At 36.7% G+C, this 24806-nt stretch overlaps 1 long non-coding RNA gene across 2 annotated transcripts in view; it reads left to right on the forward strand.

Annotated features, from left to right (window-relative positions):
• Positions 1 to 23508, forward strand: part of LOC137217013 (uncharacterized) — a 42235-nt gene extending 18727 nt beyond the window's left edge. For both annotated transcript variants that reach the window (XR_010939974.1, XR_010939975.1), the window contains one exon: positions 23423 to 23508. This is a non-coding gene — a long non-coding RNA (uncharacterized lncRNA). The remainder of the gene's footprint in view (positions 1 to 23422) is intronic.
• Positions 23509 to 24806: the final 1298 nt, after the last annotated feature.

Genomic DNA, 24806 nt, shown 5'->3' on the forward strand with positions numbered 1-24806 from the left:
CAGGTGCATTTCATCCCATCTGCAATGCTAATCGAGCTTTCAGTTAAAGGACAAGATGCTCACCCTTTAAGTCCTGAAAATAGGAAGAATGTTTGCCATTTTTATCGTTGAACAGTCCTCCTTAGACTAGAGCTGAGGCAACAGCCAGCCTCCTGGCTGCCTGTAGCTTTAGACTATGCTCCTACGTGAGAGTTTGTTAATGTGTGCTCCAACTAATTTCGAGCGCTGGTTTTCTTGATCTGACTACCTATGTACGAAGGTACTTTCTTGCTGCCAGTCCATGGCCTGTTCAGGTCCCTGTTCTTTTGGATAAGAGTAATGGTTCTGGCCCTTAAATACCCTGTGTGTGTCTAGATAAATGATGTGAAAGGAGTTGAGAGAGTCTTTGACAGGACACCCCTGCCAAAGCAGGGTGCAGGTTAGAAGAATGCATGTCCCAGACCCAACTCAGGTTAGGCCTTCGTATTTCCTCATGGGCCAGAAACCTCCAAACTGTGGTTAGGCACTCCTACCTAGGACGAAGGCCCAAGTTGTCTGGTGTCTTCTTTGTTGTGGAATGACAACAGCAGCTGTCCCCTATTTCCGTGGTCTCTCAACTATCTCTCTTCTAATCCCAGAAATATCTTCAAGTCTTTTGGGCTGGGCTGGATGAGCTGTCCTCAGCACTTTTTAGCTAAGCAGCTGTTGATAAGAATGTGATGGTGTAATGGAGGCATCTAGGGAAGCTGCTGTGGGGATAAATTGTCCTTGGGCATAGGATCGAGTTCTATCTAAAAAAGAAAATTTTAGGTGGCTTCATTGTACTCTGTGTCTCCTAGCAGGCCCTGGAATGCTGCTGCATGCCAATAGTAAATTTATCCCCACAAAATAGGATGAGCTAAAATTATAAACAACTTTTAAATGGTTTTATAATAAATTATTTCAGGAAGCTAAAATTATTATAGGTATATCTTTGCGCAGGTTAAGGTAGTTGTCAATGAGGACAATCATGTTCTTTTACACTATTGGTGACAATATTTAGTCTAAATCAGCAAGACAATTCTTATGTTCCTATAAGGTAATACTCCATCATATTTTTACAGAAGAGACTTACATGTGTTTATGATATGACAAAAATATTAGTGGAAACTTGTATTTTTTATATCATTGGGAGGGTTTATTCACTCGTTCATTCATTTCTTCTCCCCAGGTACTAGGACTGTAAAATTGAATAAGACATAGTTTATTCCCTCAAAGACCTTAGAGTTTAGAAAGGAGGACAGATATGCCTAAAACTAATTGAAATATATTGTAGTTTTAGAGATATATGGCAGCAGTGGTTCTCAACCTTGGTACACATCAGAATCACCTGGAGAGCTTTGAAAAATCCTGATGCCCAGGCAGCACCAGAATGGCTACCTTTGCCTGGAAAAAGAAGGAAACTCCATAGCTGAATTTTGAGAGATGAGTATCTTAAAAAGGTTAAAAAGAGGAGGAAGGGCGTTGTAGACAGAGGAAATAACACTTGCAAAGGCACAGATGGGGGAACTGCAAGTTTGTAGACATCAGATCTTAGCATGCAAGAGAAGGGGCTGTGAAACATATGTTTGGAGAAGTAGGCAGGAGCCAGATCTTAAAGAGCCCTAAAGAGATATTTGTACTTTATTATGTGTAGAGCCACTGAAGGGTTTTAAGCAGGGGACTGCCATGATCACGGTCAGCTTTTTGGTTTTGAAAGCTCATTCTGGTGGCAGTGTTAAGGAAAGAGTAGACAACCCCAAACTGGGTCAGAGATACCCTTTCAGGGGTTATTACAAAAATCCAAGTGAGAAGTCCTATGGGTCTGGACTAAGGCCATGGCAATAGGGATAAAGGGGAAGAAATGGATGTGAGAAATATTTAGGAGGCAAATCAGTGTAGAGCATGGAGGGAGGGGACATATGGGAAAAGGAAGCATGGGACTGTGGAGTTTCTTGTTAGGTGCCTGGGAAAATAAAAACGTCATGCACAGAAACAGAAGTCAGAAAGAAAAGTCAGTTTGGGGAGGCATGTGTTTGATTTTAGTGTTTAGTTAAATGTGAGGTGGTGGACAATCAGGAAGAAATCGCTAGGATCCACTTGAATATACAGGACTGGACATTTGAAAAGTGATCAGGGCAAGTGATAGAAAACTTAGCTTTGTACTCATCAAAATGATAGGAACTGTGGGGAGTAAATGGATTCTCTGAAGTTTGACAATTTTTCTTCCTCTTTTCTTCTTTTGCTTACCTTACCTGACAGCCCTCTAGTGACAACAAGCACATACTACATTTCTCAAAAGTGCCTCAACTCAGTTAATGTGATCATGAAATGTATCTTCAGAACCCTGATTTGGTCAAAATATTATTGTATTACTATTTCAGTATCAGTATGTGGCAGCACATCCATGCAGCAAGGGCCTCAGGGGTGTCAGATTGAGCCTAAAGCTGTCATTCGTCGTAATTCTGGGAGATTCAAGAGGACTTGAAATTGACCTACCGGGAATCTAATTTATATGAGGAATCAAGGAGGCTCCTGTGAAAGAATTTATTCCAAAGCAGCAGTTATCACATCAGAATCACCTTGGGAGCTTAAAAAACTATCCCAACGCCCTTGATGCGTCTCAGACCAATTAATCAGAACCTCTGAGGGTGGGACCTGGCCAGGCATCAAACTTCCTCCGGTAATTCTTTGTGCAGCCAAAATCAAGAACTGCAGCTCCAGAGGATGAGAGCCTAGAGATACACAGGGTTGAGTCAAGAATACTGACCAATGCAGCAGGGGAAGAGTGGTTCTGGGTGCAGCATGTTTCTATCAATCAAGATGCCCCTGGGTTCAGCCCCCAGGGAGTCATACCTGTGGTCATACCTGGATTGCCAGACTTGAGACTAGGTCTAAGGAGCTGCAAAAGAGTAAAAGCTAAAATAATGGTGTCCTCTAAAACTCAGTAGGATAGTAAGAGCACAAGGGGTTAACAGCTTTGGTATTGGCAAGAACACTGGCAGTATTGGTGATGGTGATTCCTTCATTCAGCACAATTTTATTGAGAGCCTGTATTATGTGCCAGGCACCAGTCTAGGCACTAAGGAAACAGTGCAAACAGGACTGACAAAGTCCTTTCTCTCTTGGATCATGGATTCTAGTACTTTTGTTGGTGAAAACGGGCTAACAAAACAACGTCAGGTAGTGAGAAGTGCCGTGCAGAATATTAAATAAAGTCATATAGTAGAGAATGAGTGGCTTTTGTTTGGATCAGTAGGTCTGGGAAGTTTGCTCTCTGCAGAGGAGATATCTAAGGTAAGGTATGAATGACAAGGAGGAGGCAAGCCATATGAAATGCTGGGAGATGAATATTCTAGGCAAGGAGAACAGCAGATGTAATGACCCGAAGGCAGGAGAAGCTTGGCATGTTTGAGGAACAGAAAGGAGGCCGGTTTGATTGAGGAGAGAGTAGGACAAGATGAGATTCTAGGACTTCCCTGGTGGCACAGTGGTTAAGAATCTGCCTGCCAATGCAGGGGACACGGGTTCGAGCCCTGGTCTGGGAAGATCCCACATGCCGCGGAGCCACTAAGCCCGTGTACCACAACTACTGAGCCTGTGCTCTAGAGCCTGCGTGCCACAACTACTGAGCTCGTGTGCCACAAGTACTGAAGCCCACGCGCCTAGAGCCCGAGCTTTGCAACAAGAGAAGCCACCGTAATGAGAAGTCCGCGCACCGCAACGAAGAGTAGCCCCTGCTCTCTGCAACTAGAGAAAGCCCGTTCGCAGCAATGAAGACCTGACACAGCCAAAAATAAATAAATAAATAAATAAAATAAATTAAAAAAACAAAAGATGAGATTCTAGAGCTAGTCAGGGGCCAGATCATGTATTGTACAATCTAGTGAGTCGTGGTAAAGACTGAATTTTAATCTAAGTGTGATGAAGAGTCATTGAATGATTTTGAGCAGGGAAATGATAAGACCTAATTTATATTTTAAAGGATCATTCTTACTACTGTCATGGAAAATGGGTCAGATTGGTGTAAGAATGGAAACAGGGAGAGCAGTTAGGGTATTTACAATAGTGCAAGTAAATATGGTGGTAGCTTGGGCCAGGGTGTTAATAGTGGACTTGGAAGGAAGTTGGCATATTGGCGATATGTTTTAGAACTTGAATCCATTGGACTTATAGATAAATAGGACGTGGGGTTGAGGGAAAGAGTAGTATCAAGATGATGGTGATGGTGGCAGCAACATTAGCAGTGGCATTGTTGAAGGCAGTAGTTCTGTTGGCAGTGGTACCTTCAGTGCCTCTGCTAAACAGCATTGGCACCTTCAGCTCAGACATCAGCTCATGTGGCCTTCATGGACATTGTTGGCATACTAGCCACTCTTGGTGAAAGGAACGGAGACATCATTACTGGAGAAAAATGGCAGGCACCACATGGCAGCAAAGCAGACTCATTTACAGAGCATATGTGAGATAGCCTGTGGGGACTTAATGCCAGAAATATTAGGGAAAATTTTAAGAAGAGTTATTTTTAACTTCTGCAGAGCTGATGGGAGTGAAGTCAGAGATATACCATTTTGTTATTATGCTTGTGAGCCCATATTATCCATAAGCTGCTTTGACAGAAGTAATCAGGATTATTTTAAAAGAAGTCCCAATCAAAGCTATACTAAATTAAACATTATCAAATATATTTTTTGTAAAAATTTCCGTACCAACTATGTAAACATTAACATTTTTATATTATAATTGTGTAAAAATCCTTCAGATATGTGCTTATAAAGATTCAAACAATACAGAAGTTAAATGTTATAATTGTTAGTCTTCCTCCAGCTGCTCCCCAGGTACATGACCCAACAAGAGGTAACATAATGAACAGATTAGTAAGTTTCTTTCAAAATATTTTCTATGCTTTTACATATATATATCTATCTCTATATATACTTTTATATATTATAGTTAAATTATTAAAAAGCATATAGAAAAAATATATAAGCATATAAAATATATAAGAATATATAAGAAAAAAGCATATATATGACATTTTATATATGTTATTTATTTATATATAAATACACATAATAGTTTTTAAATAAATAAAATCATATCAGTCAATCATATTGATCTGAATATTGCTTTTTTTTAATGTAACAATAAACCAGAGGCATCTTTCCGTGTCAGTGAATCTTGTTTTTTCAGCAGATGCGTATATTCGATTATATCAATATCTTGTGATATATTTAATCAGTCCCCTATTGATGGGCATTTCTTTTTATTTTTACATTTGTACTTTGTACACCTGTGAAAGTATGTCTGAAGACTAGTACTCTAGAAGAGGAATTGCAGGGTTGAAAAATGCATTTAATATTTTGTTAGATATACAACCAAATTGTCCTCTAAGAAGAATGTACTCATTTACACTCTCACGAGTAGTATTTGAGAGGCTTTCTTTCCCTACACCCTCACCAACACTGGGTATCATCAATCTTTTTTATCTTTGCCAACAAGATGGGTGAGAATTGGCATTTCATTATTGTTTAATTTGTTTTTCCCCCAATATTAGTGATATCAAACATTTTTTATATGTTTAATATTTGCCTTTTTTCTATGAATTGTCTGTTGATATTCTTTACTCAATTTTCTGATGGGTTATTTATCTTTTTCTCATTGATTTGTAGGGACCCTTCATATATACTAAGTATTAATCCTTTCCTCACATAATAGAAAATTTTCCTTCCTACTCTGTTACTTGGCTTTTAACTTCATTTATGTTATCTTTTGTTGTACAGAAATTTAATATTTTGATGTAATCAAACTTGTCAATCTTTTCAATTTGGGGTTTGGAGTCTTGCTAAAGAAGGCCCTCCCAGTTGAAGATTATGTAAAAATATTCTACTGTATTTTATTTTAGCACATAATTTTTCTTTCTTTATTCTATTTTATTATTACTTAAACATTTTAAACTATTAAATGCATATTACATTAAAAATAGCATAAGCATAGTAATAAAATAAACACCTGGATACATGTCATCTGACTTAAGAAGCGGAAAATCATCAATACCTTAGAAGGCCCCTGTGTGGATCCTTCTCACTTGTGTACCCTTCCCTCACCACCAGGTGTAATCACTATCTTGCCTTTTGTTTTAAACATTTCTTTGTTTTTTTCTTACATATTAACCACCTTTGTGTAATGTATTTGGTTTAATTTTGAAAAATTGAGTAGTAAGCACTAATTTCACTGTATTAGGAAAGAGTAATATTGCCATTATTAAATAAAGGCTTTCATAGGAAGTCTCTGGGGCATAACCTGTGTTCAGCTTTCCTGAGAGTTTATAGGAATCCTTTCTGTGGGAATTCTTGGGCAAAGCCTAAAGTGAGTGCTGCTGCGTTACATAGTGGTGTGCTGGAGTCAGCTTTTACTGGCTGATGATTACATTTTCAGGAAATTGATCTCATGTTGGCAGCTTGAAATTGGCCCTAAGGGAAATATTTGTGTCATGAAAATTGACAAAAATCTAAACTCAGGGCTTTTTCTTTTGATTAAAAAATATTTTGGAAAGCCAGGAAACCAGCAAACCACTTGTCCTGAGAAACACAGGGCTCAGAACAGTCAGGGTATTTGGCAAGGCTGTTGTTGTGTGGACCAGGTTTTGAACATTCTGCAGAAAGATGACCAGAGGGAATGGGCTGCACCATATTTTTAAAACTCACCATGGCCAAACTTCAGTATTCAAGAATAGGTCAAAGCATTCAGACTATAATACAAAGCTACAGTAATCAAAACAGTGTGGTACTGGCACAATAACAGACAAAGATGAATGGAACAGTATAGAGAGCCCAGAAGTAAACCCACACACCTGTGGTCAATTAATCTTCAACAAAGGGGGCAAGAATATACAATGGAGAAAAGACAGTCTCTTCAGCAAGTGGTGTTGGGAAAGCTGGGCAGCCATATGTAAACCAATGAAGTTAGAACACTCCCTTGCACCATAAACAAAAATAAGTTCAAAATGGCTTAAAGAAAGACTTAAATATAAGACATGACACCATAAAACTCCTAGAAGAGAACACACGCAAAACATTCTCTGACATAAATCATAACAGTGTTTTGATTTTGTTTCCTTAGACAGTCACTAGCCCAAGGCAATAGAAATAAAAGCAAAAATAAACAAATGGGACTTAATCAAACTTATAAGCTTTTGCACAGCAAAGGCAATCATGAACAAAATGAAAAGACAACCTATGGCTGGGAGAAAACACTTGCAAATGATGTGACCAACAAGGGATTAATTTCCAAAATATACAAATGGCTCATACAACTCAATAAGAGAAAAACAAACAACCTGATCAAAAAATGGGCAGACGACCTAAGTAGACATTTCTCCAAAGAAGACATACAGATGGCCAATAGGCACATGAAAAGATGCTCAACATTGTAATTTTTAGAGAAGTGCAAAACAAAAGTATAATGAAGTATCACCTCACACTGGTCAGAATGGCCATCATTAAAAAGTCTATAAATAATAAATGCTGGAGAGGATGTGGAGAAAAGGGAACCTTCCTACACTGTTGGTAGGGATGTAAATTGGTGCAGCCACTATGGAACACAGTAAGGAGGTTCCTTAACTAAAAATAGAGTTGCCATATGATCCAGGTATCCCACTCCTGAGCATATATCTGGAAAAGACAAAAGCTCTAATTTGAAAAGATACATACACCTCAATGTTCATAGCAGCACTATTGACAAGAGCCAAGACATGGAAGCAACGTAAGTGTCTATCAACAGATGAATGGATAAAGAAGATGTGGTATGTATATATACAATGGAATATTACTCAGCCATAAAAAGAATGAAATAATGCCATTTGCAGCAACATGGATGGGCCTGGAGATTATCACATGAAGTGAAGTAAGTCAGACAGAGAAAGACAAATATTATATGATATCACTTATATGTGGAATCTAAAAAATAGTACAAATGAACTTATTTACAAAAGAGAAACAGACTCACAGACATAGAAAACAAACTTATGGTTACCAAAGGGCAAGGGGGGGGTAGGGATAAATTGGGAGTATGGGATTAACATATGTACATTACCCTATATAAAATAGATAAACAACAAGGATTTACTGTATAGCACAGGGAAATATATTCAATATCTTGTAATAAACTCTAATGGAAAAGAATAAAAAAGAATATATATATGCATATATATGTATAACGGAATCACTTTGCTGTACACATGAAACGACACAATATTGTGAATCAACTATATTTCAAAAAAAGAATAGGTCAGAGCATAACATTGCGTGTGTGTGTTTGTGTGTGTGTTGGGGTTGGGGGATGGGGGATGAGAATCTCGAGCATTATTTGAGATCTTACCTGTTTGAAATGTCTTTAATCTACCCTGTCACTTGATTTTTGGCTGGATATAGAATTTTGGTTTGAAAATAATTTTCCATCACAATTTTGAAGACATTGCTCTATTGTCTTTGAATTGCCACTGTTACATTGAAAGGCGATTCAGTGATAGTGATTACAGGTTTAGGTTATGGCAGTGAAGTGAGAAGCTGAGGCAGCCTGGAGAAAAATATCATTGGATGTGATGGAGGTCAAGGAACTGATTGACCAGAGGGGGTTCGGTGATCATCCACATGAATATCAAAGTCACCAAGAATGACAGCAGTAGTTTTAGAGAGCAAGATGTAAGACTGAAGGCAAAGTCATCAGTCTTGGGGCTAGATGACAGCAATTATTTTTAAGGAGGAATGAATTAGAAATGGCTGTGAGGAGAGGGGCAACAGGAGGCCACTTTATGTCCAAGTCTAGTGGTGTGACTTGTGTGGAAGAGATACAACCTCCACTTGAGAGGGCTACAGGGAAAGCAGTGTGCTCAGGGAAGTGTGAGGTTTTGGTGAGAACAAGAAGGTGAAGGGAACATTTAGGGAAGAGGTTGAGGATATGACAGACTTTAATACTGATACAAATGGAGTTCCAGAGGACACAGTAGAAGAATTAGGGAGGGTAAAGAGAGTGAGAGATTTGGTTATCTTAGAAGAGGAAGAGAGCTGTATGAGAAATAACATATAGATTATCATAAAGGAGAGGTTTGGATTGGTGTGACAGAAGGAAATAAGGTATGTAAGGCACACTATGCAATTACTGGATGATGAAGTATATACCTGTAAAATTGTAATAGATCCTTAAATATATAATTAGCATTTTATAGTTTTTAATGTAGAGCTTTAATAGACAATAAAAATTTGCCTTCTGAAAAGCCTGAAGCAATTTACAATCACTCTCACCAATAGGATTTAAGAGAGTCCATTTCTCCACACCCTTATCCACAGCATTGGATATGCATTAATAAGTATTTGATTGTTTTCCTTTTTGCCAACCTGAGTAAAAAGAAAAGATCTCATTGTTTTTATTTGCATGTTTTGATTACTAGTGAGGCTGAACATTAAAAATGTTTTATTGGAAATTTGTACTTCTTATCTTTGAATTACCTATTTGCCTATTTTTTCCTTTGGATTCTCTTTTTCTATTGATTTGAGGGAACTCTTTATTCTTTATGTATATTAATCCTTTAATTTGTTAGTATATTTTATCCCAGTTGTACTTATTATGTTTAAATAAAAACACTTGATTTTTTTTTTTTTTTTTGCGGTACGTGGGCCTCACTGTTGTGGCCTCTCCCGTTGTGGAGCACAGGCTCCGGACGCGCAGGCTCAGCGGCCATGGCTCACGGGTCCAGCCGCTCCGCGGCATGTGGGATCTTCCCGGACCGGGGCATGAACCCGCGTCCCCTGCATCAGCAGGCGGACTCCCAACCACTGCGCCACCAGGGAAGACCAAAACAGTTGATTTTTATTTATGCTCTCATTTGTTGTACAATTTTAAATTTGTATGCAGTCAGATCTATCATTTTTTCACTTTATAGCTTCTGTGTTTTGTGAGTTGCTTAGAAAGCTTTTCCTATTTCAATATTGTCACATGAGTCTTCTGTATTTTCTTCTATTCCTCTATATTTTCTTTTTTACATTTAGATCTTCAATCCATCTGGAATTTATTTTTGTATATGGTATAAAGTAGAGATTCTGATTTTTTTCCCAAATGAATAGAAAACTGTACTAACTTCATTTATGGAATAATCATTTTCTTCCCCACTGATTTGAAATGCCACTGTTATCACATACTGAATCCCCAGATGTATATAAATATGCTCCTAGACTGCATTCATTGTTGTTCCTTTATGTAAATTTTGGTTTCTGGTAGAACAAGTCCATTTTCATTATTCTTTTTCAAAAATTTCTAGGATATGTTCTTACAGAGGAATTTTAGAATTAACTTTTAACATTTCCAAAAATTTCTTTAGGTTTTTGATTAAAATTGCATTAGATTTATATATTAATTTAAAAAGAATTGTTTTATTTAGAATACTGCATCATCCCACCCAGGAACTTGGTATACTTTTCTGTTTTTAAAGATTTTCTTTTATGTGCATCAGTGAAGTTTTATGATTTTCTTCATATAGGTTTTACACATTTTTTTCTAAGCATTTTATAGTTTTGCTATTATCATGAATAGGTTTTTAAAATTGCATTTTTTGGGGGGGCTGTATTGGGCCTTTGTTGCTGTGCGCACGCTTTCTCTAGTTGCGGCGAGTGGGGACTACTCTTTGTTACGGTGTGCGGGCTTCTCATTGCGGTGGCTTCTGTTGTTGTGGAGCATGGGCTCTAGGTGCGTGGGCTCAGTAGTTGTGGCTCGTGGGCTCTAGAGTGCAGGCTCAGTAGTTGTGGCGCATGGGCTTAGCTGCTCTGACGCATGTGGGATCTTCCCGGACCAGTGATCGAACCCGTGTCCCCTGCATTGGCAGGTGGATTCTTAACCATTGTGCCACCAGGGAAGTCCTAAAATACCATTTTCTAATTAGTTATTTTCATTATATTGAAAGCAATTGAATTTTGTGTATTCATCTTTTATCCTGGCTTCTATAACTTTATTGGCTTCTATTTTATACTTTTCCAGTTAGACTGTCATATCATAAGCAAATAATTCCAGTATTTAGCACTCACTTCTTTTTCTTTTTTTACTAAGACCAATGTGGGAAAATGGATACCTTTTTCTTGTTACTTAATCCTGATAGCTCCAATGATAGATGAATGCTAAGCCTGTATCTTTTGCAACTTAAATTCAGATTTGGGTTTTAAATGTTGACTGGATGTTTCCTGGAACCTTGAATTCAGCATGTCTAAAATTAAATAAAGTCCTAATTGCCCACACCTGCCCAAACCTGTGCCTAGTATTCATTTCTTTATTTCTGTTATTCAGGTTTAAATGACTCAGTTATTCTAGTCACTCAGGTTCAAAACCTTAATCATCCTTGATTTTTCTCCCTACATCTTTCCTTTCTCTCACTATTTTGTTCAGAAAATTCTCTTGATTTGGTCTCTACCCCTTGTTATAACACACATCTCCTCCTCTCTATTCTTATTGTTACCCCCTTCAATCTAATTTACAGACTGTTATTTAGGGCCTTCGATTTTTAGGTACAGCAAGTACAGTACAAAGAGATGCAAATGTAAATAACACAAAGTTCCTGCTCTTGAGTTCGTGAGGAGTGGATGATCGTTCTTAAATTTAACTAACTACAGTACAACATAGTAGATGCTACAAGAACTACATATATAATAACTACGGTAGCCCAGAGGAGGAAGTGATTATTTCTGCTTTATGCTGAATCAGAAAGGGTTGACATTTGAGCTGAACCCTGAAGGACAAGTGTAATTTTTTCAGGTGTAAAAGGAGAGGGAGAAGAGGCAATTTTGGTAGAGGAAATAGCATGAATATATGTCTTATATATTATTCAACTAGCATTTATTGAGTGTTGACTACGTGTCAAGTGTTGTACTGTGTGTGGAGCTTTAAGAAGCTCTTAGTCTTGTGGGAGATATGTATACCTAAACAGATAATCACAATAAGAAATTATGTAGAATATAGGTTATTCTTTATTCGAATAGTCAGTTCACTCAATGAAGATTTCCCTTTGGCCAAATACTTGGATATAGAAGCAATATATACACAATGCTAAACAGCCTTAGCCAAATTTGATAAATTTCTCAAAATGTATGTATGACTGGGTTGTACCGGATTTTTTCTTCTTCAGGGCACTACTTCATTTCTGGATTGGGGCAGGGAGATTGTTTAACAATCAAATGATAGGACATGGTTCATTTATTTATTAATTTAACCAGCAAGAATTTACTGAGGGCCTGTTGTGTACCACATATTGTTAGACCTTGGGGATACACAGAGAGATAAGACAGAGTCCTTCCCTAAGAGAGTGCTGCGATCAAATGGGTTCACTGGCACACAGAAGTATAATTAAAATACAATGAGTGAAAAACTGTGGTAAACTTTATATTCTGTATTATAGGAGGATGTATGAAAGACGCTTAATCCAGCCTTTGGGGAGAATGTACCAGGGAAGATTTCCTGGAGGTGATGATGCTTGAGCTGCGGTTGGTTTTAATAACTTAGGAGCATGTTGGTGTAGGGTAGGCAAGGATAAAGGCAGAGGAGCTACAGCCAGGGACTAGGTAAAAGCCTGCCTTCTTCTTGAGAAGGCCTGTTAGTAGGTTACTAGGGTGGGGGTGGAAAACTGGGGGAACTCCAGTAATTGTTTGATGTCCTTAATAACAGTTCAGGGGGTTTTCCACTCCAAGATAACTGATACTTTGTCCAGCATCCTGAAAGTGTCTCAGCCAAAGAGAACTTGTCCTTTGCGCTTCTAAGTTTTCTAAAATAAACATCTCTGGGTTGGCTCAGGAATGCTATGGTGACAGCTAAGATGCAGGGAGTTCTCTAACACTAGTGAAACTCTGGGCGGAAAGTTGTGAGGGATCCCAGTGATTGGTCTTAGAAAATGGTCAGGGTGTGTGACAGAGGCAGAGGGCATTATCAGATAATCTACCTCTCCTAAATACATATGGAAGGTCCCTTTCTATTTACCACTAACACAAGTTCAGATGAGTATTTGCCTAGGAGGTTAGAACTTTGGTTAGACCTAGGTTCCTCAGAGTTGCTGTAATGTCAGAAAATAAAGTTTATGGTGGTTACTTACAGTTACTACATTGAAGCCACAGTGTTGTGGAAAATCAAGAGCACGATATTTTTCTTCTTTACAAAGATCACCAGGACATTATGACAACTTGTTAATCATTTGGGAAATAAAGAGCCTTACCTCACATCTTGCACCAACATAAATTTCAAATATATTACATACTTAAATGAAAACAATAACACGTAAAGTATAGAATAAAATGTAGATATGTATTCATATAATCAGTGTGTAGAAGGTCCTTCTAAGCATGAAGGTAAAAACAGAAAACAAAAAAGGAAAAAAAAGGTAGATTTGACTTCATAAAAATTTTAAAAATTCTGAAGAGTAAAAAGTACCATAAATTAAGTGACAAATGGCAAACTTGGGTTAATATTCTTATTATAAAAAATATATATATATTCTTATTATATAACGAACTCTCATGAATCAATAAGAAAAATATAAAAAGATGTGTAGAATAATGGGCAAAGATCAGGAATGAGAAATTCACAAAAGAACAAATAAACATCAAAAACTGTCAATTTCACTAATACTCAAAAAAATGCAAACTAAAGGATTAGGATAACAAGATTTTGCACAGTTGGCCAAGTTTAGTGCCTACTATTGAAGGATTATGGGAAAGGACATCTCATATACTGCTATTTGGAGTTTAGATGGGTACTATATTTTGTAGGGTAATTTGGTAACTTGTATTAAGGCCTTAAAATGTATGTGACATGGATATTTTTTGAAATACCTCTCAGTGTGTTTCCTTTTTGATAATCTGATAGCTTTCCATCATTAAGTTCCTAGGGAATGGAGAGAGTAAATGCCACCTTGAGAAGGAAGGGACATTTTGTCTCGTCCAGATAGGAAGAAGTAAAATATAGCCCTTTCTGATTCCTAGAGGGGACTGCCTAGGAAGGAGAAGGGGGTGGTCCCAAATAAGTTTGAGAGATTATTAGAGCAGTAGAGACAGCTCTTTGTATCCCCAGGTTCAGACTGGAAAATGGTAAATTCCCCTAGAGAAGTATTGTGTCCATTATGATGCTACCCAGATAAGAAGTTTAAAATGGCATGATGGCATAGTAAGTTGGAAGAAGGAAAAAGGCATTCCCTTGTTTCCCATGGCACTGAGATTGGCATAGCTGGGACCTGGAGAAGGCTCTGAAAAGTTACTGGGATATGGGCCAACTTGCTTCCCAAATGAAACTAGGATGAGATGACACCAAGCAGAGGCTGTGGGTGACCAACCTCTAGAGATGAGTCGTAGGGACAATAGTCATGCCTGTCATACCAATGTCCTATGCCAATAACCTCATGCCACATGGTAGAACCAAGAAGGTAGACATCATTAGTCTCAAAAACCAGACTAGGTAAAGATATCAGCACCAACCGCCATGAGCTTCGGAAGGTACCCACAGACAACATGGAGCAAAGGACCAGCTGAGACTCAAAGGACAGCCAGCGGCCAGGATCCCACACTCAATTGCCATGAAGACATCTTGGGAAGGAGAAGGGAGAGAAACCTTGAAAGTCTGGGTATTTAACCAAAGGAGATTATTTGAAATAGAAAAATATTATTTTTTAAACTTGAAGAATTAAGGATATCTTTAATTGGCAAGTTTATGTCTGTATGCCTCCTGTATCATCCAGAGGGATAGGGGTTTAAAGAAACTTTAGAAAGAAAAAAATAAAGAAGAAAAAGAAGAAAAAAATAAAGAGGCTACACATAGTTGCTCAATATGAACTGTAAAGTGTAAATTTTATGTTCATATCCTTTAATCCAGCCATTACACATCTAGTAGTTTATTCTGAAGAAATAATTGGATGGGTCCAAACATACACACTCATATACACACATATATGTAACCGAATGTTCATCATAGTATTGTTTTAAAAATTGAAAAACTGGAAACAAGCTGAATGTTTAATCATCTGAGGAATGGTTACATTATAATAAATCTACACAATGAGTGTTAACAACTCTTAGTTTAATAACTCTTCAGTCATTACAAAGAATAAGAGAAGTCTGTATGTACTGGAATGGGAAAGACATCTAAGTCATATTGTTAGGAGATAAAATCAGGATGAAGAGTATTATATATAGGATAATCTCATTTATGTAAAAGTATATAGTGATCTATATTCACATAGAAATATATCCATATTCTATAGGAAAATAAAAGAGACTATATGACTATACACAGTGTGATCCCATATTTGTTTAAATATGTGTATTTAATATAAAACTTATGTGTGTATTTACTCACACATGTGTGTGCACACGCACACACACACACACACACACACACACACACACAGAAGGAAGTCTCAAAGTATCTGCAGCAAATTGTTAGCAGTGATTATCTATGGATGGTGAGATTAAGTAGAAATTTCACTCTTATTTATACATTTCTCTGTTGCCTGATGTTTTCTCCCAATGAGCTAATATTATTTTTATAATTAGAAAAATTGACATTTATTTCCTTTTGAAAATAAATATGTATATATTTAGTGACATAAAAATGTTTTTAATATATTAATATTGTAAAAGAGCAGATTACTAAATCTTGTGACTTAACATTTGTTTTTATAAAAATGAGTACATGTGCATATAAACAGGATATATACCAAAATATTGAGAGTGGTTATCTCTGGATCTTGGGATTAGCAATGATTTTTATATATTTTTCTTTTTGATTAACATATTTTTTAATTTTCCTCTAATAAATATATTTTGTGAATTTAAGGGGAAAAAAAGCACAAAGTACCATAAAGTTCCAGGTTCCTTGAAGGAGAGCTAGAGAATCTGGTTGGCAGATTTGAGGCAGTTGATGTGTCTTGCAGGGAAAATGTGGTCATGGAGGACTGGCTGCCTGATTGGCTAGGCCCATTGCAGAATGAAAATGCTTTTTTCAAAAGCAAGGAAAAAATTGCTGTTAAAGGTACTAAAATATAAAGCTTTTTTTCTTTATCCCACATACCTACTCTGCTTATGAGCATGATCTATTGTCCCATTGAACTACACTTACAAAACATAAATTCAAAGATAAAATTATTAAGAATTTCAAGATGGCAGTAGTGTAGCATTAAATCAAGCCCCTTCTGAGTGGGGGCCCTGTGTGACCGCACAAGTTGTACTCCCTTGAAGCTAGCCTTGTGATCACAAAGAGATGGGGAGCTGGTTCTGGATGTAATTGGCCAGGGACACCCATGAAACTATGGCTGTGTCTTTTCCTACCAGCTGCAGAACAATTTGGAGTGACATGCTTCGATGGGATTCAGATCAGGCTTCTCTGGTCCAGCCTCTGCTTTGTAAAGCTAATAGTTATCTAAGTGTATATTTGGAATCCATTTCTATCTATCCTGACCTCTACTAAGGACTCATGTTTATTAGGGGTACAGCATTGACCCAACCAATTGTCCCTTTATTTGTGGGCTATGTGGTTTCCTAACAGTAACTGTGATTCTGTTTCAGACAAAGGGACCTGTCCCACCAATGTTTACTGAGAGCTTTAGCCAACTCTATCATCAACTTTTTCCTCCTCACTTTGGAGGTAGTTCCTAAGCTTTGACTTCAGCCTCATACAAAAGTCTGTTCTGAGTCTTGCTACCTTCTAACTCAGCACTCCTTACCCCAGTTCTAGAGCATTCCATGCCAGTTCCTGACAAGCAGGATGGGAAATTCCCCACGTCCAAGCAGCTAGTGGCTTCCCTGGTCTTCAGTTCTGGCTCAATCAGATGAATGCAGGCTGAGTAGGGATGGGAGACAGAAATGACAGGGTCCTGAGTTGAGGATCCCTAGGGTGAGGATTCTATACAAAGAAGCGGGATGGGGGCAATAGACAGGTGAAGAATTAGAACATAGTTATTAGAACATAGTTTGGGGAAAGGGAAAGGTGGTTGAAAAAGAGGTGTTTGAAGAGGAGAAACAAGGCCAGTTTTAATCTTCAGGATATATTAGAAAATAAATGCCAAGCAAGGGTTAAAAATTGTGGTATATTTAAAATGTATACATTTAACAAAATGCTTTTTCTTAACATGGACAATATTGTGCAGTATTTTTGTTCAGAATAATTGCTGTGTTTATATAAAATAAGGATTTGTAGTATATTAGGTAGGCAGGTATTGGAAATGAGACACAAGTTTAAAGTTATATGATGAAAGTCTTTTTAAAAAAATTTAATTGTGGTAAAATATACATAACAAAAATTTACCACCTTAACCAGTGTTATGTGTACAGTTCAGCCTTGTTAAGTACATTCACATTGTGCAACCAATCTCCAGAACTCTTTTTGTCTTGCAAAACTGAAACTCTATACCCATTAAACGACGACTCCCCATTCCCTCCTCCCTACAAGCCCCGGTTAACCACCGTCCTACTTTCTGTTTCAGTGAATTTGACTACTTTAGATACCTCATATAAGTGGAGTCATAGAGTATTTGTCTTTTGTAACTGGCTAATTTTATTTATCATAGTGTCCTTAAGGTTCTTCCATGTTGTAGCATGTGCCACGATTTCCTTCCTTTTTTTTTTAAAGGCTGAATAATATGCCATTGTATGTATATATCACATTTTGTTTATTCATTTGTCCATCGATGGACATTTGGGTTGCTTCCATCTGCTGCTATGAATGTGGGTGTGAAAATATCTCTTTGAGACCCTGCTTTCAATTCTTTTGGATATATATCCAAAGTGAGATTGCTAGATCATTTGGTAGTTCTAGTTTTAAATTTTTGAGGAACTTCCATATTGTTCTCCATAGTGGTTGCACCATTTTACAATACCATAAACATTGTACTATGGTTCCAATTTCTCCACATCCTCACCAACACTTCTGTTTTTTTTTTTTATAGTAGCCATCCTAATGGATGTGAGGTGACATTCGTTCCATTTTGCTGCTGAGTATCATTCCATAGTATGAATGTAACACAGTTTAACTATCCACCTATTGAAGGACATCTGGGTTATTTCCAGTTTTTTACTATTATGAATAAAACTGCTATAAACATTCTTGTATAGGTTTTTGTGTGAACATAAGTTTTCATTTCTCTGGGATAGATGCCCAGGAGTGCAACTGCTGAGTCATATAATGGTTGCATTTTTAGTTTTTTAAGAAATTACCAAAGTGTTTTACAGAGTGGCTGTGCCATTTTCCCCACCAGCAATGTCCAAATGATAGTTTCTTTACATCCTTGCTGGTATTTGGGTGTTGTCATTATTTTTTATTTTCACCCTTCTGATAGCAGTAATATCTCACCATTTTGATTTCCATCTCCCTAGTGGCTAATGATTTTAAACATATTTTCATGTACTTCTTTGTCATAGGTATATCCTCTTTGGTGAAATGTCTCTTCAATGTCTTTTGCCCATTTTTCTAACGGATTTTTTTTTTGTGTGTGTGTGTGTTTTCAGAGTTGTTTTTTTTAAAAAAAATACATTCTGAATATTAGTCCTTTGGCATATTGTGGTTTGCAAATATTTTCTCCCATTCTGTAGCTTGTCTTTTCATGTTCTTAATTGTATCTTTCACAGAGCAAAAGTTTTTCGTTTTGGTGAAGCCCAACTTATCAATTTTTCCTTTTATGAATCCTGCTTTTAGTGTCAAATCTCTTTGCCTACTCCAGATCCCAAAGATTTTCTCCTATGTGTTTTTTCTAAAAGTTTTATAGTTTTACATTTAAATCCCTGATCCATTTTGAGTTAATATTTGTATAAATCATGAGACTTAGATTGAGTTTCATTTTTGCTGACGGATGACCAATTGCTCCAGTGTCATTTGTTGAAAAGGCTATCTTTCTTTTATTGGATTGCTTTTGCACCTTTGTCAAAAATCAGTTGGGCGTATTTGAGTGAGTCTAATTCTGGGTTCTCGATTTCATTTCACTGATCTATGTGTCTGTCCCTCCACCAATATCACACAGTCCTGATTACTATAGCTTTATAATAAGCTTTGAAATCATGTAGACTGATTCTTCCCACTTTATTCTTGTTCAGAATTGTTTTAGCTATTCTAGTTACTTTGTTTTTCTATATACTTTATGGAATAATCTTTTTTTTTTTTTTTGCGGTACGCGGGCCTCTCACTGTTGTGGCCTCTCCCGTTGCGGAGCACAGGCTCTGGACGTGCAGGCTCAGCGGCCATGGCTCACGGGCCCAGCCGCTCCGCGGCATGTGGGATCTTCCTGGACTGGGGCACGAACCCGTGTCCCCTGCATCGGCAGGCGGACTCTCAACCACTGCGCCATCAGGGAAGCCCTATGGAATAATCTTGTTTATATCTATAAGAAATCCTGCTTAGATTTTGATAGGAATTGCATTAAATCTGTATATCAATTTGGAAGAGAATTGACTTCTTTACTATGTTGAGTCTTCCAATCCATGAAGTTTTGTTTAGATCTTTGATTTATTTTATCAGCATTTTGTAATTTTCAGCATGCAAGTCCTGTACGTGTTTTGTTAGAATTATACCTAATCATTTAATTATTTTTTGAGCGATTGTAAATGGTATTGTATTTGAATTTTGGTGTCCATGTGTTCATTACTATTATATAGAAATTCAGTAGATTTCTATGTATTTATCTTGTATACTGAAACTTTGCTGAGCTCATTTATTTGTCCTAAGAGTTCTTTGGTAGATTCCTTGGGATTTTCTATGTAGACAATCGTGTCTACAAATAGGGACAGTTTTATTTCCTCCTTTCCTATCTGTCTGCCTTTTATTTCCGTTTTTGCCTTATTTCACTGGCTAGAATTTCCAGCACCATGATGAATAAGAGTGGTTAAGAGCAGATATCCTTGCCTTGTTCCTGACCTTAGGAGGAAAACATCTAGTTTCTCACCATTAAGTATGATGTCAGCCATAGGGTTTTTGTAGATTTCTTTATCAAGTTGAGGAAGTCCCCCTATATTCTTATTTTTTCTGAGATTTTTTTTCATGAATGGGTGTTGGATTCTGTCAAATTCTTTTTCTGCATCTATTGATATGATCATGTGATTTTTCTTCTTTAACTTGTTTGTACGGAGGATTACATTGCTTGATTTTCAAATACTGAGTTAGCATTGCATTCCTGGAATAAATTCTGCTTGTTCACACTGTATAATTCTTTCTGTATATTATTGAATTCTATAATTCTTTCTGTATATTATTGAATTCTATTTGCTAACATTTTTTAGAATTTTTGCATCTATAGTAATAAGAATATTGGCCTATAATTTTCTCTTTTTGTACTATATATAGTTTTTGTATTAGGGAAATATGATTTGGGCAATGCCCCTTTCTCTTTTTTCTGGAAGAGATTCTGTAGAATTGGTGTTAATTCTTCCTTGTGTTTGGTAGAATGGTCTAGTGAAACCATCTGGACCTGCAGATTTCCTTTTTTTAAAATTGAAGTCTTCTAATTGCCAATGAAGTTTCCTTATAGTAATAGGGTTATTCAAATGATCTACTTCATATTGGATGAATGGTGTTAATTTTTGTTTTTGGAGGAATTGGTTCATTTCACCTAAATTAACAAATTTGTGTGTAGAATGGTTCATAATATTTCCTTGTTATCCTTTTGATGTCTGTAGGGTATGTAATATAATACGTGTCTTCTCTTTTTTTGTCAGTCTTACTAGAGGTTTGCCAATTTTTTTGATCTTTCTAAAAAACCAGCTCTTTGTTTCATTTATTTTTTTCTATTGTTTTTCTGTTTTCATTTCATTGCTTTCTGCTCTTATCTTTATTATTTCTTTCCTTCTACTTGCTTTGGATTTATTTTGTCCTTCTTTTGCTAGGTCCTTGAGGTGGGAGCTTGGGTTACTGATTTCAGACTTTTCCTTTTCCATTATTATATGCAATTAGTGCTAAAAATTTCCCTCTCAGCACTGCTTTAGCTGTGTCCCACAGATTTTGATATGTTGTGTTTTCATTTTCATTCATTTCAACATATATATATATATTTACAACAATCCTTTCTTTATTTTTTAAAAATATTTATTATTTATTTGGCTGCGCTGGGTCTTAGTCATGGCATGCATGATCTTTGATCTTCACTGTGGCATGCAGGATCTTTAGTTGCGGCATGCAGGATCTTTTAGTTGCAGCACGCAGTATCTTTATTTGTGGCATGTGGGATCTAGTTCCCTGACCAGAGATCGAACCCAGGCCCCCTGCACTGGGAGCACGGAGTCTTAACCACTGGACCACAAGGGAAGTCCCTCAACATCAATATATTTTTAAATTTCCCTTGAAACTTCCCCTCTGATCCATGAATTGTTTAGAAGTATGTTGCTTAGTTTCCAAGTGTTTGCAGATTTTCTTGTAATTGTTCTATTACTTATTTCTAGTTTGATTCCACTGCAGTTGGATAACATACTCTGTGATTTCAGTTCTTTTAAATTTGTTAAGGTTTGTTTCATGGCCTGGGATAGGGCCTATCTTGATATATGTTCCATGGGTACATGAAGAAATTGTGCATCCTGCTGTTGGGTGGAATGTTCTATGGATGTTGATTAGATCCGATTGGTTGATGGTGTTGTTGAGTTCTTCTATATCCTTGCTGATTTTCTGTCTAGTTGTTCTATCAATCACTGAGAGAGGGGTGTTGAAATTTCCAACTATAATTGTAGATTTGTCTATTTCTGCTTTTAGTTTAATAAGTTTTTGCTTCACATGTTTTGCAGCTCTATTGTTTGGTGCATCCACATTTAGGAATGCTGTATCTTGATGGATTGGCCCTTTTATCATTATATAATACCCTCTGTTTCAGTTAAATCTTTTGGATCTGAAATCTATTTTATATTTCACTCTGTCTATATATGTATTATTATTATTTATTTATATATTGGTATATATTTAATTTAATATATAATATGTAAATAATAAAATTGTCTATTATATATAATGTGTATATTGCTAATGTATATTAGCATACATATTTTCTTTATATATATTCTGATATTAATATAGCCACTCTTGCTTTCTTTTGATTAATGTTTGTATGATATAACTTTTTCCATCCTTCTACTTTCAACCTAATTATGTTATTATAGCTAACATGAGCTTCTTGTAAATAGCATATAGTTGGGTCATGTTTCTTAACTCACTCTGACAGTTTCCCTGTCTTTTTAAATTGAGATATAATTGACATACAGCACTGTATAAATTTAAGGTGTACAGTATAATGATTTGACTTACATACATCATGAAATGATTACCAAAATAAGTTTAGTGAACATCCATTGTTTCATATAGATACAAAATAAAAGAGAAAAAAATTTTTTTCCTTGTGATGAGAACTCTTGGAATTTACTCTCTTAACAACTTACATATGTAACACACAGCAGTGCTAATTATATTTATCATGTTATATGTTGCATCCCTAGTACTTATTTATCATGTAACTGGAAGTTTGTACTCCTTGACCACCTTCATCCAATTCTCCTTCCCTCCACCTCCTGCCTCTGGTAACCACAAATTTGATCTCTTTTTCTATGAGTTTGTTTGTTTTTAAAGTATAGCTAACTTGCAACACAATGTTAGTTCCTGGTGCGCAACATAGTGACTCGATATTTCTGTATATTACAAAATAATCACCATGATAAGTTTAGTTACAATCTGTCACCATACAAAGGTCTCTGTTTTTTAATTGGTATATTTATACCATTTAACTTTAATGTAATTATTGCTATTTTGGAATTAATTCTGCAATTTTATTTTTTGTTTTCTTTCTCTCTTTTTTATTTCTTCTGATTTCTTATTTCCTGCCTTCTTGTGGGTTACTTGAACATTTTTAGAATTCCATCTTAATTTATGTATGGCTATTTTGAGTGTATCTCTTTGTGTAGCTTTTTTAGTCATTGTTCTAGGTATTATATTATGTACATATAACTTATTACAGACTATTGGTGTCTTCATTTTACCAGTTCAAGTGAAGTATAGAGACTTTATCTCCCTTTATGTCCTTTTACACTTCCCCATTTACACTATATTTGTCTTAGGTATTTACATATATTTAAAACTACATCACACAGGGTAATAATTTTGCTCCCACCCTCCAACATAATTTAGAAGACTCCAAAGGAGAAGTAAATTCTATTTATCCATAGTTTTCCTTACCATATTCTTTCTGATGTTCCAAGATTTCTTTAAAAAAAATCATTTCCTATTCATTTAGAGAACTTCCTTAAGCCATTCTTTAGGGAAGGGCAGCTGGGGACAAATTCTCTTAGTGTCTGTCCTTCATCTGAGAATGTCTTGATTTCCTCTTCATTCCTGGAGGATATTTTTGTTGGATACAGGATTCAGGTTGACAGTTGTTTTTTTTTTCTTTCAGCCTATGAAATACATCATGCAGCTTCCTTCGGCCTGCATGGCTTCAGATGAGAAATCTACTGTTGTTCAAATTGTGTTTCCTTATAGGTAAGGTGTTGTTTCGCTTGCTGCTTTTAAGAACTTTGTGTTTGTTGTTAGTTTTCAGAAGTTTGACTATGATGTGTCCTGGTGTGAAATTCTTTAGAGTTTATTCTGTTTGGAGTTCGCTTCTTGAATCTGTAGGTTTATATCTTTTGCCAAATTTGAGAAGTTTTCAGCCATTATTTCTTCAAGTACTTTTCCAGCCTTGTCCTCTTTTTCCTCTCCTGGGATTCTCATGACATGAATGTTATAGCTTTTGTTATAGTCCTAGGAAGCTCTGTTAATTTTTTTTCCATTTATTTTCTCTCTTGTTCAATTTGGGTAATTTTCATTGTTCTATCTTCGAGTTCACTGATATTTTTTCCTCTGTCTCCTTCATTCTGCTGTATAGTGCATTCAGTTCCAAATATTCCATTTGGTTCTTTTTTTTTTAATTTATTTTGGCTGAGTTGGGTCTTCGTTGCTGTGTGCGGGCTTTCTCTAGTTGTGGTGAGCGGGGGCTACTCTTTGTTGCGGTGCGCGGGCTTCTCATTGCGGTGGCTTCTCTTGTGGCAGAGCACGGGCTCTAGGCACATGGGCTTCAGTAGCTGTGGCACATGGGCTCAGTGGTTGTGGCACATGGGCCCTAGAGCACAGACTCAGTAGTTGTGGTGCATGGGCTTAGTTGCTCCACGGCATGTGGGATCTTCCTGGACCAGGGCGCGAATCCGTGTCCCCTGCATTGGCAGGCAGATTCTCAACCACTGCGCCACCAGGTAAGCCCTTCCATTTGGTTCTTTTTTATTCTTCTATTTCTTTGCTAAGGTTTTCTTTTTTTTTTTCATTTGTTTCAAGTATGTTTATATTTGCTTATAGAATCATTTTTATAATAGCTGCTTTAAACTTTTTGTTACATAATTCTAATATCTCTGTCATCTTGTTATTGGCATCTGTTGATTCTGTTTTTAATTCAGCTTGATAGCTTTCTGGTTCTTGGTATGTGGAGAGATTATTTATTTATTTATTGAAACCTAGACATTGTTGGTATTATGTTATGAGACGCTATCTTATTTAAACTTCCTCTTTTAGATGGCTTTCTCTGACACCACTCTGGCAAGGGAAGAGGGGCACTGCTTTGTTACTGCCAGGTGGGTTGTAGGAGTCTAGGTTCCCCACTTGGCCTCTGTTGACAATCATGGGAGGGGAGTTTGCTCCTTGCTAGTGCTAGGTGGGTGTGGGAATTCTGGCTCCCCACTCATACCTCATTAGCTGCTCACCACATGGTCTCCAATGACACCGTGGTAGGGGTAATGAGTGGCTTCATT

The sequence above is a fragment of the Pseudorca crassidens genome, chromosome X (genome assembly GCF_039906515.1).
Source record: "Pseudorca crassidens isolate mPseCra1 chromosome X, mPseCra1.hap1, whole genome shotgun sequence".
Lineage (NCBI taxonomy): Eukaryota > Metazoa > Chordata > Mammalia > Artiodactyla > Delphinidae > Pseudorca > Pseudorca crassidens.